General features: G+C 46.7%; 1 protein-coding gene across 2 annotated transcripts in view; it reads right to left on the bottom strand.

Annotated features, from left to right (window-relative positions):
• LOC139567068 (mineralocorticoid receptor-like) overlaps nucleotides 1–15,002 on the bottom strand; it is a 101,799-nt gene that overhangs the window by 22,075 nt on the left and 64,722 nt on the right. The gene's annotated exons all lie outside the window — the stretch shown is intronic.

Raw genomic sequence — 15,002 nt, 5'->3', positions numbered from 1 at the left:
CTGAGGCATTGGTTGTGTGTGTGTGTGTGTGTGTGTGTGTGTGTGTGTGTGTGTGTGTGTCTCTCTCTCTGACTAGTGCCTGGGCTGCTCCAGTCTCTGACAGTGACGCTAACAGGCAGAGAATCCCCCTCTGCCTCCCTGCCTAGCCCACAGCTAAACCAAATGATCTCCTGTTTCAGAGAGCCAGCTTCCGCTCCACTGGACCAGCACTGTACGTCTCCTCCTCCTCTTCCTCTCCTCTATTCACCCCTCTCTTCTTTTCCTCTCTACACGTCCGCCAGCCTCAGAATGCCACACGCACCCACACACACATTCGTTCCCCAGGCCAGGGACGGCCAGCTCAGCGCGCCTGCGCCGCACCACGGAAGCAACACACACACACACACACAAACACCGTGATTGTCATACACACACACACACACACACTGACCTGAGCTATGGCCCGAAAACCTTCACTATGGTATGTCACAGCCACAGGAAGTGGCCAAGCGAGATGCACAGAGTACAGCCAGAAAACAGGATACAGTGACATTAGTTCATTACATTTCATCTGATGTTGACAAAGTCTGAGTGTCTACGTAAGTGGGGGTGTGCGTACGTGCCACAGGAGGTTGGTGGGACCTTAATTGGGGAGGACGGGCTCATGGTAATGGCTGGAGCGGAATCAGTGGAATGGTATCAAATACATCAAACACATTGTTTCCAGGTGTTTGATGCCATTCCATTTGCTCCAGTTCAGCCATTATTATGAGCCGTCCTCCCCTCAGCAGCCTCCACTGGTACATGCATGTGTGTTTTTGTGTGAGAGTGCCTACTGTACGTGCGTACCTGCATGCATACTCGTTTCTGAGTATGTTTGTGGGAGTGTTGGCATGCAAGAGTATTGCTGCATTGGCCTTCTGTGTGCATGCATGCATGTCTGTGCGTCAATGTACAGTATGTGTGACCATACTGTGTGTGTGTGTGTGTCAAGCTGCACAGTGTGTGTGTAGTCTGATCTCTGCCAGGGGAAAGTGGAGGGGAGGGGGGAGAGGAGGGAAGGGAGGAGAGGCAGCAGCTGTAGCTAGGTCTAGCTCCCTCCAGTCCTCCACTATTTCTGTCTAAATCACATGACTCTTACATAAGCCCATTTTTCTTGCTCTAAAAAACAGTAAACTGCGACACAGGAAACGCACAACGCTAACCCCACCCCCCTCCTGCCCTCTTCCCGCCCCCTCACTGGATGGTTCAGACTCTGAAAAAATAAAAACTTGTCTTGGAGCCCTTCTATCCAGTGTCCAGCTCATTCCCATGAATCCTGTTAATCATTGTCAGAAAGTTACACACTCCAAATTGTGTGTGTGTACATGTACAGTATTTTGTTTGTTCCTGTATGTATTGGTGGGTGAGTGTGGATTTTATGTTTCTCAACATTTACAAAAGGTGTGTTTGCTGATAAGTGATGAATCCCTTTTCCAGGGATTCCGCCCCGTACACTTTATATGAACCGGACAAATATTGTTTATCCTCATCGGCTCTACAGAGAATCTATTCGTTCACATACTTAGAAACTCAATTTACTCCAACAGATTTCCCCATTTCCAGATTCATCATCTAGTCCTCCACTATAATAAATATGCATATGGCTGCCGTCTAATCGGCTCTTAACCAACCATGCTATTACGTTCGTTTTTTTGCGTTGTTTGCATAATGTTGCTGCTACCGTCTCTTATGACCGAAAAGAGCTTTTGGACATCAGAACTGCGATTACTCACCTCAGATTAGACGTCGAGTTTTTCTTAATTGAGTCGGACGGGAGGGAGATACTACAGACACCCGACCAGGCCCAGATCCCCAGCGTTCGCTGGAGAAGGAAACGGAGATTTCGCGGAAAAAGATCAGGGTGCCTTGTAAAGATCAGGCAAGGAGTGGCAAATCTGCCTTTGCCTTCCATCCTGCTAGCTAACGTTCAATCGCTGGAAAATAAATGGGATGAACTGAAAGCACGTACAGTGGGGAGAACAAGTATTTGATACACTGTCAATTTTGCAGGTTTTCCTACTTACAAAGCATGTAGAGGTCTGTACTTTTTATCATAGGTACACTTCAACTGTGAGAGATGGAATCTAAAACAAAAATCCAGAAAATCACATTGTATGATTTTTAAGTCATTAATTTGCATTTTATTGCATGACATAAGTATTTGATCACCTACCAACCAGTAAGAATTCCGGCTCTCACAGACCTGTTAGTTTTTCTTTGAGAAGCCCTCCTGTTCTCCACTCATTACCTGTATTAACTCCACCTGTTTGAACTCGTTACCTGTATAAAAGACACCTGTCCACACACTCAATCAAACAGACTCCAACCTCTCCACAATGGCCAAGACCAGAGAGCTGTGTAAGGACATCAGGGATAAAATTGTAGACCTGCACAAGGCTGGGATGGGCTACAGGACAATAGAAAAACAGCTTGGTGAGAAGGCAACAACTGTTGGCGCAATTATTAGAAAATGGAAGACGTTCAAGATGACGGTCAATCACCCTCGGTCTGGGGCTCCATGCAAGATCTCACCTCGTGGGGCATCAATGATCATGAAGAAGGTGAGGGATCAGCCCAGAACTACACGGCAGGACCTGGTCAATGACCTGAAGAGAGCTGGGACCACAATCTCAAAGAAAACCATTAGTAACACACCACGCCGTCATGGATTAAAATCCTGCAGTGCACGCAAGGTCCCCCTGCTCAAGCCAGTGCATGTCCAGGCCCGTCTGAAGTTTGCCAATGACCATCTGGATGATCCAGAGGAGGAATGGGAGAAGGTCATGTGGTCTGATGAGACAAAAATAGAGCTTTTTGGTCTAAACTCCACTCGCCGTGTTTGGAGGAAGAAGAAGGATGAGTACAACCCCAAGAACACCATCCCAACCGTGAAGCATGGAGGTGGAAACATCATTCTTTGGGGATGCTTTTCTGCAAAGGGGACAGGACGACTGCACTGTATTGAGGGAAGGATGGATTTGGCCATGTATCGCGAGATCTTGGCCAACAACCTCCTTCCCTCAGTAAGAGCATTGAAGATGGGTCGTGGCTGGGTCTTCCAGCATGACAACGACCCTGTCACTTCCGGCGCCGAAAAGAGATGGCCGCCTCGCTTCGCGTTCCTTGGAAAATATGCAGTATTTTGTTTTTTTATGTGTTATTTCTTACATCGGTACCCCAGGTAATCTTAGGTTTCATTACATACAGTCGGGAGGAACTACTGAATATACGATTAACGTCAACTCATCATCGTTCCTACCAGGAATATGACTTTCCCGAAACGGATCCAGTGTTTTGCCTTCCACCCAATACAATGGATCTGATCCCAGCCGGCGACCCTGTGCGACGCCGTAAAAGGGGCAAACGAGGCGGTCTCGTGGTCAGGCTTCGGAGACGGGCACATCGCGCTCCACTCCCTAGCATACTACTCGCCAATGTCCAGTCTCTTGACAATAAGGTTGATGAAATCCGAGCACGGGTAGCATTCCAGAGAGACATCAGGGATTGCAACGTGCTCTGCTTCACGGAAACATGGCTAACTCAAGAGACGCTAACGGAGTCGGTGCAGCCAGCTGGTTTCTTCATGCATCGCGCCGACAGAAACAAACATCTTTCCGGTAAGAAGAGGGGCGGGGGGGTATGCCTTATGATTAACGAGACGTGGTGTGATCATCATAACAACACACAGGAACTCAAGTCATTCTGTTCACCTGATCTAGAACTCCTCACAATCAAATGTCGACCGCATTATCTACCAAGGGAATTCTCTTCAATCATAATCACAGCCGTATATATTCCCCCCCAAGCAGACACATCGATGGCCCTGAACGAACTTTATCTGACTCTTTGTAAACTGGAAACCACACACCCTGAGGCTGCATTCATCGTAGCTGGGGATTTTAACAAGGCTAATCTAAAAACAAAACTCCCTAAATTCTATCAGCATATCGATTGTGCTACCAGGGCTGGAAAAACCCTAGATCATTGTTATACTAATTTCCGCGACGCATATAAGGCCCTCCCCCGCCCCCCTTTCGGAAAAGCTGACCACGACTCCATTTTGTTGATTCCAGCCTACAAACAGAAACTAAAACAACAAGCTCCCGCGCTCAGGTCTGTTCAACGCTGGTCCGACCAATCTGAATCCACGCTTCAAGACTGCTTCGATCACGCGGATTGGAATATGTTCCGCATTGCGTCCAACAACAATATTGACGAATATGCTGATTCGGTGAGCGAGTTCATTAGGAAGTGCATTGACGATGTCGTACCCACAGCAACGATTAAAACATTCCCAAACCAGAAACCGTGGATTGACGGCAGCATTCGCGTGAAACTGAAAGCGCGAACCACTGCTTTTAACCAGGGCAAGGTGACCGGAAGCATGACCGAATACAAACAGTGTAGCTATTCTCTCCGCAAGGCAATCAAACAGGCTAAGTCCCAGTACAGAGACAAAATCGAGTCGCAATTCAACAGCTCAGACACAAGAGGTATGTGGCAGGGTCTACAGTCAATCACGGATTACAAAAAGAAAACCAGCCCCGTCGCGGACCAGGATGTCTTGCTCCCAGACAGGCTAAACAACTTTTTTGCCCGCTTTGAGGACAATACAGTGCCACTGACACGGCCCCCTACCAAAACCTGCGGGCTCTCCTTCACTGCAGCCGAGGTGAGTAAAACATTTAAACGTGTTAACCCTCGCAAGGCTGCAGGCCCAGACGGCATTCCCAGCCGCGTCCTCAGAGCATGCGCAGACCAGCTGGCTGGTGTGTTTACGGACATATTCAATCAATCCTTATCCCAGTCTGCTGTTCCCACATGCTTCAAGAGAGCCACCATTGTTCCTGTTCCCAAGAAAGCTAAGGTAACTGAGCTAAACGACTACCGCCCCGTAGCACTCACTTCCGTCATCATGAAGTGCTTTGAGAGACTAGTCAAGGACCATATCACCTCCACCCTACCGGACACCCTAGACCCACTCCAATTTGCTTACCGACCCAATAGGTCCACAGACGACGCAATCGCAACCACACTGCACACTGCCCTAACCCATCTGGACAAGAGGAATACCCATGTGAGAATGCTGTTCATCGATTACAGCTCAGCATTTAACACCATAGTACCCTCCAAACTCGTCATCAAGCTCGAGACCCTGGGTCTCGACCCCGCCCTGTGCAACTGGGTCCTGGACTTCCTGACGGGCCGCCCCCAGGTGGTGAGGGTAGGTAACAACATCTCCACCCCGCTGATCCTCAACACTGGGGCCCCACAAGGGTGCGTTCTGAGCCCTCTCCTGTACTCCCTGTTCACCCACGACTGTGTGGCCATGCACGCCTCCAACTCAATCATCAAGTTTGCGGATGACACTACAGTGGTAGGCTTGATTACCAACAACGACGAGACGGCCTACAGGGAGGAGGTGAGGGCCCTCGGAGTGTGGTGTCAGGAAAATAACCTCACACTCAACGTCAACAAAACAAAGGAGATGATTGTGGACTTCAGGAAACAGCAGAGGGAGCACCCCCCTATCCACATCGACGGGTCAGTAGTGGAGAAGGTGGAAAGTTTTAAGTTCCTCGGTGTACACATCACGGACAAACTGAATTGGTCCACCCACACAGACAGCGTTGTGAAGAAGGCGCAGCAGCGCCTCTTCAACCTCAGGAGGCTGAAGAAATTCGGCTTGTCACCAAAAGCACTCACAAACTTCTACAGATGCACAATCGAGAGCATCCTGTCGGGCTGTATCACCGCCTGGTACGGCAACTGCTCCGCCCACAACCGTAAGGCTCTCCAGAGGGTAGTGAGGTCTGCAGAACACATCACCGGGGGCAAACTACCTGCCCTCCAGGACACCTACACCACCCGATGTCACAGGAAGGCCATAAAGATCATCAAGGACAACAACCACCCAAGCCACTGCCTGTTCACCCCGCTATCATCCAGAAGGCGAGGTCAGTACAGGTGCATCAAAGCAGGGACCGAGAGACTGAAAAACAGCTTCTATCTCAAGGCCATCAGACTGTTAAACAGCCACCACTAACATTTAGCGGCCGCTGCCAACATACTGACTCAACTCCAGCCACTTTAAAAATGGGAATTGATGGAAATTATGTAAAAATGTACCACTAGCCACTTTAAACAATGCCACTTAATATAATGTTTACATACCCTACATTACCCATCTCATATGTATATACTGTACTCTATATCATCTACTGCATCTTGCCATCTTTATGTAATACATGTACCACTAGCCACTTTAAACTATGCCACTTTATGTTTACATACCCTACAGTACTCATCTCATATGTATATACCGTACTCTATACCATCTACTGCATCTTGCCATGCCGTTCTGTACCACCACTCATTCATATATCTTTATGTACATATTCTTTATCCCTTTACACTTGTGTGTGTGTATAAGGTAGTAGTTGTGGAATTGTTAGGTTAGATTACTTGTTGGTTATTACTGCATTGTCGGAACTAGAAGCACAAGCATTTCGCTACACTCGCATTAACATCTGCTAACCATGTGTATGTGACTAATAAAATTTGATTTGATTTTATTTTATTTGACCCGAAACACACAGCCAGGGCAACTAAGGAGTGGCTCCGTAAGAAGCATTTCAAGGTCCTGGAGTGGCCTAGACAGTCTCCAGACCTGAACCCAATAGAAAATCTTTGGAGGGAGCTGAAAGTCCGTATTGCCCAGCGACAGCCCCGAAACCTGAAGGATCTGGAGAAGGTCTGTATGGAGGAGTGGGCCAAAATCCCTGCTGCAGTGTGTGGAAACCTGGTCAAGAACTACAGGAAACGTATGAACTCTGTAATTGCAAACAAAGGTTTCTGTACCAAATATTAAGTTCTGCTTTTCTGATGTATCAAATACTTATGTCATGCAATAAAATGCAAATTAAATACTTAAAAATTATACAATGTGATTTTCTGGATTTTTGTTTTAGATTCTGTCTCTCACAGTTGAAGTGTACCTATGATAAAAATGACAGACCTCTACATGCTTTGTAAGTAGGAAAACCTGCAAAATCGGCGGTGTATCAAATACTTGTTCTCCCCACTGTATATCCTACCAACGGGACATTAAAAACTGTAATATCTTATGTTTCACCGAGTCGTGGCTGAACGACGACATTAAGAACATAGAGCTGGCAGGTTATACACTCTATCGGCAGGACAGAACAGCAGCCTCTGGTAAGACACAGGGCGGGAGCCTATGCATATATGTGAACAACAGCTGGTGCACGATATCTAAGGACGTCTCAAGGTTTTGCTCGCCTGAGGTAGAGTATCTCATGATAACCTGCAGACCACACTATCTACCTACAGAGTTTTCATCTGTATTTGTTGTAGCTGTCTACATACCACCACAGACCGATGCTGGCACTAAAACCGCACTCAATGAACTGTATACCGCCATAAGCTAACAGGAAAACGCTCATCCAGAGGCGGCGCTCCTAGTAGCTGGGGACTTTAATGCAGGGAAACTTAAATAGGTTTACCTAATTTCTATCAGCATGATAAATGTGCAACCAGGGGGAGAAAAGAAAGAGACGTGTACAAAGCTCTCCCTCGCACTCCATTTGGCAGATGAATCAGATGCTAAACTACAGGACTGTTTTGCTATCACAGACTGGAATATGTTCCGGGATTCGTCCGATGGCATTGAGTACACCACATCAGTCACTGGCTTTATCAATAAGTGCATCAAGGATGTCGTCCCCACAGTGCCTGTATGTACATACCCCAACCAGAAACCATGGATTACATGCAACATTCGCACAGAGCTAAAGGGTAGAGCTGCCGTTTTCAAGGAGCGGGACTCTAACTCTGAAGCTTATAAGAATTCCCGCTATGCCCTCTGACGAACCATCAAACAGGCAAAGCATCAATACAGGACTAAGATCGAATCGTACTACACCGGCTCCGACACTTGTCGGATGTGGCAGGGCTTGCAAACTATTACATACTACAAAGGGAAGCACAGCTGAGAGCTGCCCAGTGACATGAGCCTATCTGACGAGCTAAATAACTTCTATGCTCGCTTTGAGGCAAGTAACACTGAAACATGCATGAGAGCACCAGCTGTCCCGAAAGACTGCGTGATCATGCTCTCAGTAGCCAATGTGAGTAAGACCTTTAAACAGGTCAACATTCACAAGGCTGCAGGGCCAGACGGATTACCAGGACGTGTACTCCGAGCATGCGCCGACCAACTGGCAAGTGTCTTCACTGACATTTTCAACCATAGTCCCTGTGCTCAAGAACACTAAGGTAACCTGCCTAAATGACTACCGACCCGTAGCACTCACGTCTGTAGCCATGAAATGCTTTGAAAGGCTGGTCATGGCTCACATCAACAACATTATCCCAGAAACCCTAGACCCACTCCAATTTGCATACCGCACCAACAGATCCACAGAGGATGAAATCTCTATTTCACTCCACACTGCCCTTTCACACCTGGACAAAAGGAACACCTATGTGAGAATGCTATTCATTGATTACAGCTCAGCGTTCAACACCATAGTGCCCTCAAAGCTCATCACTAAGCTAAGGACCCTGGGACTAAACACCTCCCTCTGAAACTGGATCCTGGACTTGCTGACGGGCCGCCCCCAGGTGGTAAGGGTAGGTAACAACACATCCGCCACGCTGATCCTCAACACAGGGCCCCTCAGGGTTGCGTGCTCAGTCCCCTCCTGTACTCCCTGTTCACTCATGACTGCACTGCCAGGCACGACTCCAACACCATCATTAAGTTGATGACACAACAGTGGTAAGCCTGATCACCGACAATGATGAGACAGCTTATAAGGAAGAGGTCAGAGATCTGACCATGTGGTGCAAGGACAACAACCTCTCCCTCAACGTGATCAAGACAAAGCAGATGATTGTGGACTACAGGAAAAGGAGGACCGAGCACCATTATCATCGACGGGGCTGTAGTGTAGCAGGTTGAGAGCTTCAAGTTCCTTGGTGGCCACATCACCAACAAACTAACATAGTCCAAGCACACCAAGACAGTTGTGAAGAGGGCACGACAAAACCTATTCCCCCTCAGGAGACTGAAAAGATTTGGCATGGGTCCTCAGATCCTCAAAAGGTTTTACAGCTGCACCATCAAGAGTATCCTGACCGGTTGCATCACTGCCTGGTATGGCAACTGCTCGGCCTCTGACCGCAAGGCACTACAGAGGGTAGTGCGCACGGCCCAGTACATCACCGGGGCCAAGCTTCCTGCCATCCAGGACCTCTATACCAGGCGGTGTCAGAGGAAGACCCTAAAAATTGTCAAAGACTCCAGCCACCCTAGTCATAGACTGTTCTTTCTGCTACCGCACGACAAGTGGTACTGGAGCACCAAGTCTAGGTCCAAGAGGCTTCTAAACAACTTCTACCCCCAAGCCATAAGACTCCTGAACAGCTAATCAAATGGCTACCCAGACTATTTGCATTGCCCCCCCTTCTACATTGCTGCTACTCTATTATCTATGCATAGTTACTTTAGTAACTCTACCTACATGTATATATTACCTCAATTACCTCTATACCGGTGTCCCCACACATTGACTCTGTTCCCTGTATATAGCCCCGCTATTGTTATTTACTGCTGCTCTTTAATTATTTGTTATTCTTATCTCTGCCTTTTTTTCTTTTTTTCTTTTTTTTTAACTGCATTGTTGGTTAAGGGCTTGTAAGTAAGCAGTATTTGGCGCTTGTGACAAATAAAAATGTATTTGATTTAATCCAAGAAACCATTGACTCGATTTGAACACCATAAAAGCATTCCTAGAATGTGAATGTGCACTGATGGACATGGTAGACCATTATGACATCATAATGTTTTCATATACCATGAAACAGATCAAATCAACATTATACTTTTTATAATGATACCAAAAACAAATTTTGTACATAGTTTCCTTTCTATAATACTATACTTAAATATAATATAACATCTCCTGCAATCATCTTAAAAGGGCTACGGCTACATTACTACAGTAAGTGCTCAACCAGCTCCAGGAGCGAGAACTCCATCACATTACATGGCAACCAAGGAAGTTCCTGAATGGACTCCATTGATGTCTCCTTTTTGCTGTATTTGTGACATCAAAATCTGGCAACCGGCCTATGAGCGGACCCTGCCTGTCAACTGGAGCATAAAACAGCTATGGGGATATTACTATGTGGGGAATACTATGTCTCCCTATGGGAGACCCTTTTGAACAACTCTGAGAACGTCCTTGAAAGAAGAGTCTGAGAGGGCCATGTCCTCCACAGATTCAGGTTTAGGCCATACAGTACTGCAGCCTTTAAGCAGTTCCTATTTAAATAGTCTGAACCTGAGACCGTGGCTCGTGTTTCGTGGTCATAGGTTGTCCGATATCTGTCCCGCATTGAGTGAAGAGGCGTTGTCTAAGACACTTGTGTCATTAGGCTAGGCTATATTTAGTGTTTACCGAGCATCACACACATTTACATTACATTTACATTTACATTTAAGTCATTTAGCAGACGCTCTTATCCAGAGCGACTTACAAATTGGTGCATTCACCTTATGATATCCAGTGGAACAACCACTTTACAATAGTGCATCTAACTCTTTTAAGGGGGGGGGGGTTAGAAGGATTACTTTATCCTATCCTAGGTATTCCTTAAAGAGGTGGGGTTTCAGGTGTCTCCGGAAGGTGGTGATTGACTCCGCTGACCTGGCGTCGTGAGGGAGTTTGTTCCACCATTGGGGTGCCAGAGCAGCGAACAGTTTTGACTGGGCTGAGCGGGAACTGTACTTCCTCAGAGGTAGGGAGGCGAGCAGGCCAGAGGTGGATGAACGCAGTGCCCTTGTTTGGGTGTAGGGCCTGATCAGAGCCTGAAGGTACGGAGGTGCCGTTCCCCTCACAGCTCCGTAGGCAAGCACCATGGTCTTGTAGCGGATGCGAGCTTCAACTGGAAGCCAGTGGAGAGAGCGGAGGAGCGGGGTGACGTGAGAGAACTTGGGAAAGTTGAACACCAGACGGGCTGCGGCGTTCTGGATGAGTTGTAGGGGTTTAATGGCACAGGCAGGGAGCCCAGCCAACAGCGAGTTGCAGTAATCCAGACGGGAGATGACAAGTGCCTGGATTAGGACCTGCGCCGCTTCCTGCGTGAGGCAGGGTCGTACTCTGCGAATGTTGTAGAGCATGAACCTACAGGAACGGGTCACCGCCTTGATGTTAGTTGAGAACGACAGGGTGTTGTCCAGGATCACGCCAAGGTTCTTAGCACTCTGGGAGGAGGACACAATGGAGTTGTCAACCGTGATGGCGAGATCATGGAACGGGCAGTCCTTCCCCGGGAGGAAGAGCAGCTCCGTCTTGCCGAGGTTCAGCTTGAGGTGGTGATCCGTCATCCACACTGATATGTCTGCCAGACATGCAGAGATGCGATTCACCACCTGGTTATCAGAGGTAACAGTCAGCTCCTAAATGGCTTTCACCAGATAAAAAAACGCTGGAGAATTTGACACAGGCTCAGAATGAAAAGCACTAATTTGTTGTCAGTGACGACGTCTGTCAGAGTGGTATTTTTCAATAGAAGTTCTCAACACGTTCCTATTAGATTCATGGTACACCTTGAGGAAGTCATTCAAACACACACTCTATACATGTTGTATTCAAAGAGAGGGAATAGGCACCCACCATCCAAGTTGATCTGGATCTACTCCCCTATTATCTCAAACTTCTGTTATTTTACCCCAGGCTCACAGCCTTGCATATCTCCATGGTCATTATTCTCTCACCGGGACATTCTAATGTGGTTTAATTTCAACATGAAGGGTATAGTCTATATCAAGTCCCCATTCTAATGTGGTTTTATTTCAACATGAAGGGTATAGTCTATATCAAGTCCCCATTCTAATGTGGTTTTATTTCAACATGAAGGTATAGTCCCCATTCTTTAACCTACCTCTCCATCCTCCCCTCTCACACACGCCTCATCTAGTGGTCGATGTTCTCTTGGACCTCCATCATTTGATTTATTAGGATCCCCATTAGTCAACGCCAATGGTGACAGCTAGTCTTACTGGGGTCCAACACATAGCGAAAAAGACATTACAGACAAAATACTTTACAATTGACATACATTTAATAACATGAACATGAAAGACAATATAACTGATTTCTATTTGGAAGGAAGGAGCAGCGTTCTTTTATAGAGCGGTTTTTAAAATGAACATTTCCGGCAGCGGGCCAAAACAAACATGACTTCTCTTCCAAATGAACCAAATCAGAAAGTGCTTCAGAACCTGTTTCTGGGGCTAATAGTTACACATATACAACCCTCTTGGATTTCCCAACTGCCCTGTCTGTCACAACGGTGTACGCATGATTTGCTGTTTTTATAAAGTCACCTGACTGACCTGACTCACCGCCTATCCTAAAGGTTAACCCAGTAACCATGGCAACTACATCCGCCCCTACAGGTTGAACTTCCCTGCTTTACCACGACAACCACAGTGCTTAGTCCCTCTATAGGAATTCTACTATTTGCGATGCAATAATTCAACAGTCTATGTAATGACATGCATATTGTAGGTGTAGGATAATTGGCACACTTGCATATTTAGCATAATATAGACCTACGCAATTTAATCTGGCTTGGTGTAGTAGGTACAGTCATACAACTTACTATATTTTCTTCAAAAACGTTCTGCAAAGCACAGTCACAACACCAATACACACATCAACAGTACACACACACACCCCACACCACAACTGTATCAACACTGTCCCTATCAACCACAAACCAATGGGCCAGTGATAACATTGATAAAGCCCATCTGATTGGCCTGGCGGTGTTATTTGGTTAAACACTTAAGGTGTATCCTACCCAGCGACCCAGCGCTCGGAACACTCTTTGCATTGATGTCAAAGAACAAAGGTATCAGCCTGGAATAGGAAGTAGATGGGTGGTGATTGAGGCCTTTAGTGCCATGGGGCAACGAGGGCATGAGTGGCTCCACACACACACATCTATGTGGGTCATCTCAGGTCAGGTTGAGTTAAGGACACAGAGGAAACACGGAGGGACCGGTCAGTCTGTTGGCTAAATATTAACTGGCACTCACGGTTACGATACATCCTCATAGCACTGCCATAGATCTATTATACAATGGACTAGGACTGCTACTAAGACTACTGCCTACCATTCATCTAAGCTGCACAATACTAGAATGAACCAATTAATAATAACTGGCAACCACTGATACAGTAGGCTCATTTGGGTCTGGAGCTGGACAAGTTGAAGAAGGCCTGCCGTAGGCCTACATCCACGTAGCACTGTTTAAAAGCCCTTTACAATAAACCAGGACTGCTACTAAGGTAACTAGCATTCAGAGGATAGACAATAGTTGAATGAACCTTGGGTAACCCTAGTACTTGGCCTACTTACTCATGTTGCTAAACCAATTACTATAATCTGCAAACAAACTGTTCCGGAGTTCCAAATTAAGCAGCAGCAGCTGAAAAGATGAGCTCCTACAAATATTGAAATTTAAATGTTTTTTTAGAGTAAAGTACATCGAAAAAAAATCAAAAGAAAACTGCAAACTGAATAGGAGACCAAACAAGCAGCAAACAAAGAAGAAAGGCTTTTGAAAAAGTAACAATTTTTCATAAAATTATACCGTTTTCTTAGCTAGCTAAGTTGTTTACCTGTTGCTAGGCAGTTGCTAGGGACATTCCTGAAAGAAGCTAGCTAGCTAACAAGGAGTGTCTAGTTGGCAGAAGAGAAGAAGGGACAAAGAAGGGACAAAGTGGGACAAAATAAGGACAGAAGAAAAGGGAAAGGGGACATTAAGGTGAAGCAGTCCTCTAAAGACACAAAAGACAATAATACAAGAAACAACACTTCTATTGCCTCTCCCTCTACGGTACGCACTTCCGGTTTGGTTTGGAGCGAGTAGTTGCATTCCGCTTTGCTCCACAGGTAGTATTACAGGTAGTATTACATTTCATTTCATTACAGTACAACAGTTTGATTTGTTTGATCTTAGCTGGCTACATAGCCGTCTTTGTATCCAAGATAATTGTGTAGTCTAGAGTAATTGTCGAGGTTACCTAGCCAGTTAGAGGTTACCTAGCCAGCTACACTTTCAAACAAAGTCAACAACGCAGCCACTGCTAGCTAGCCTATTTCACCAGCCAGCAGTACTATATCATTTTAGTCAATAAGATTTTTTGCAACGTAAGCTTAACTTTAGCCTCTTCTGTAGCCTGTCAACTATGTGTCTGTCTATCCCTGTTCTCTCCTCTCTGCACAGACCATACAAACGCTTCACACCGCGTGGCCGCTGCTACTCTAACCTGGTGGTCCCAGCGTGCACGACCCACGTGGAGTTCCAGGTCTCAGGCAGCCTCTGGAACTGCCGATCTGAGGCCAACAAGGCAGAGTTCATCTCAGCCTATGCTTCCCTCCAGTCCCTCGACTTCTTGGCACTGACGGAAACATGGATTACCACTGATAACACTGCTACTCCTACTGCTCTCTCCTCGTCTGCCCACGTGTTCTCGCACACCCCGAGAGCTTCTGGTCAGCGGGGTGGTGGCACTGGGATCCTCATCTCTCCCAAGTGGACATTCTCTCTTTCTCCACTGACCCATCTGTCTATCGCCTCCTTTGAATTCCATGCTGTCACAGTTACCAGCCCTTTCAAGCTTAACATCCTTATCATTTATCGCCCTCCAGGTTCCCTTGGAGAGTTCATCAATGAGCTTGACGCCCTGATAAGTTCCTTTCCTGAGGATGGCTCACCTCTCACAGTTCTGGGTGACTTTAACCTCCCCACGTCTACCTTTGACTCATTCCTCTCTGCCTCCTTCTTTCCACTCCTCTCCTCTTTTGACCTCACCCACTAATCTCATTGCAACTCCCCTCCAAGTCTCCGACCACTACCTTGTATCCTTTTCCCTCTC

Source organism: Salvelinus alpinus, unplaced genomic scaffold, assembly GCF_045679555.1.
Source record: "Salvelinus alpinus unplaced genomic scaffold, SLU_Salpinus.1 scaffold_41, whole genome shotgun sequence".
Classification (NCBI taxonomy): Eukaryota; Metazoa; Chordata; class Actinopteri; order Salmoniformes; family Salmonidae; genus Salvelinus; species Salvelinus alpinus.
The sequence above is the reverse complement of the archived record's forward strand: the minus strand, read 5'-3'. Positions and strand labels throughout refer to the sequence as shown.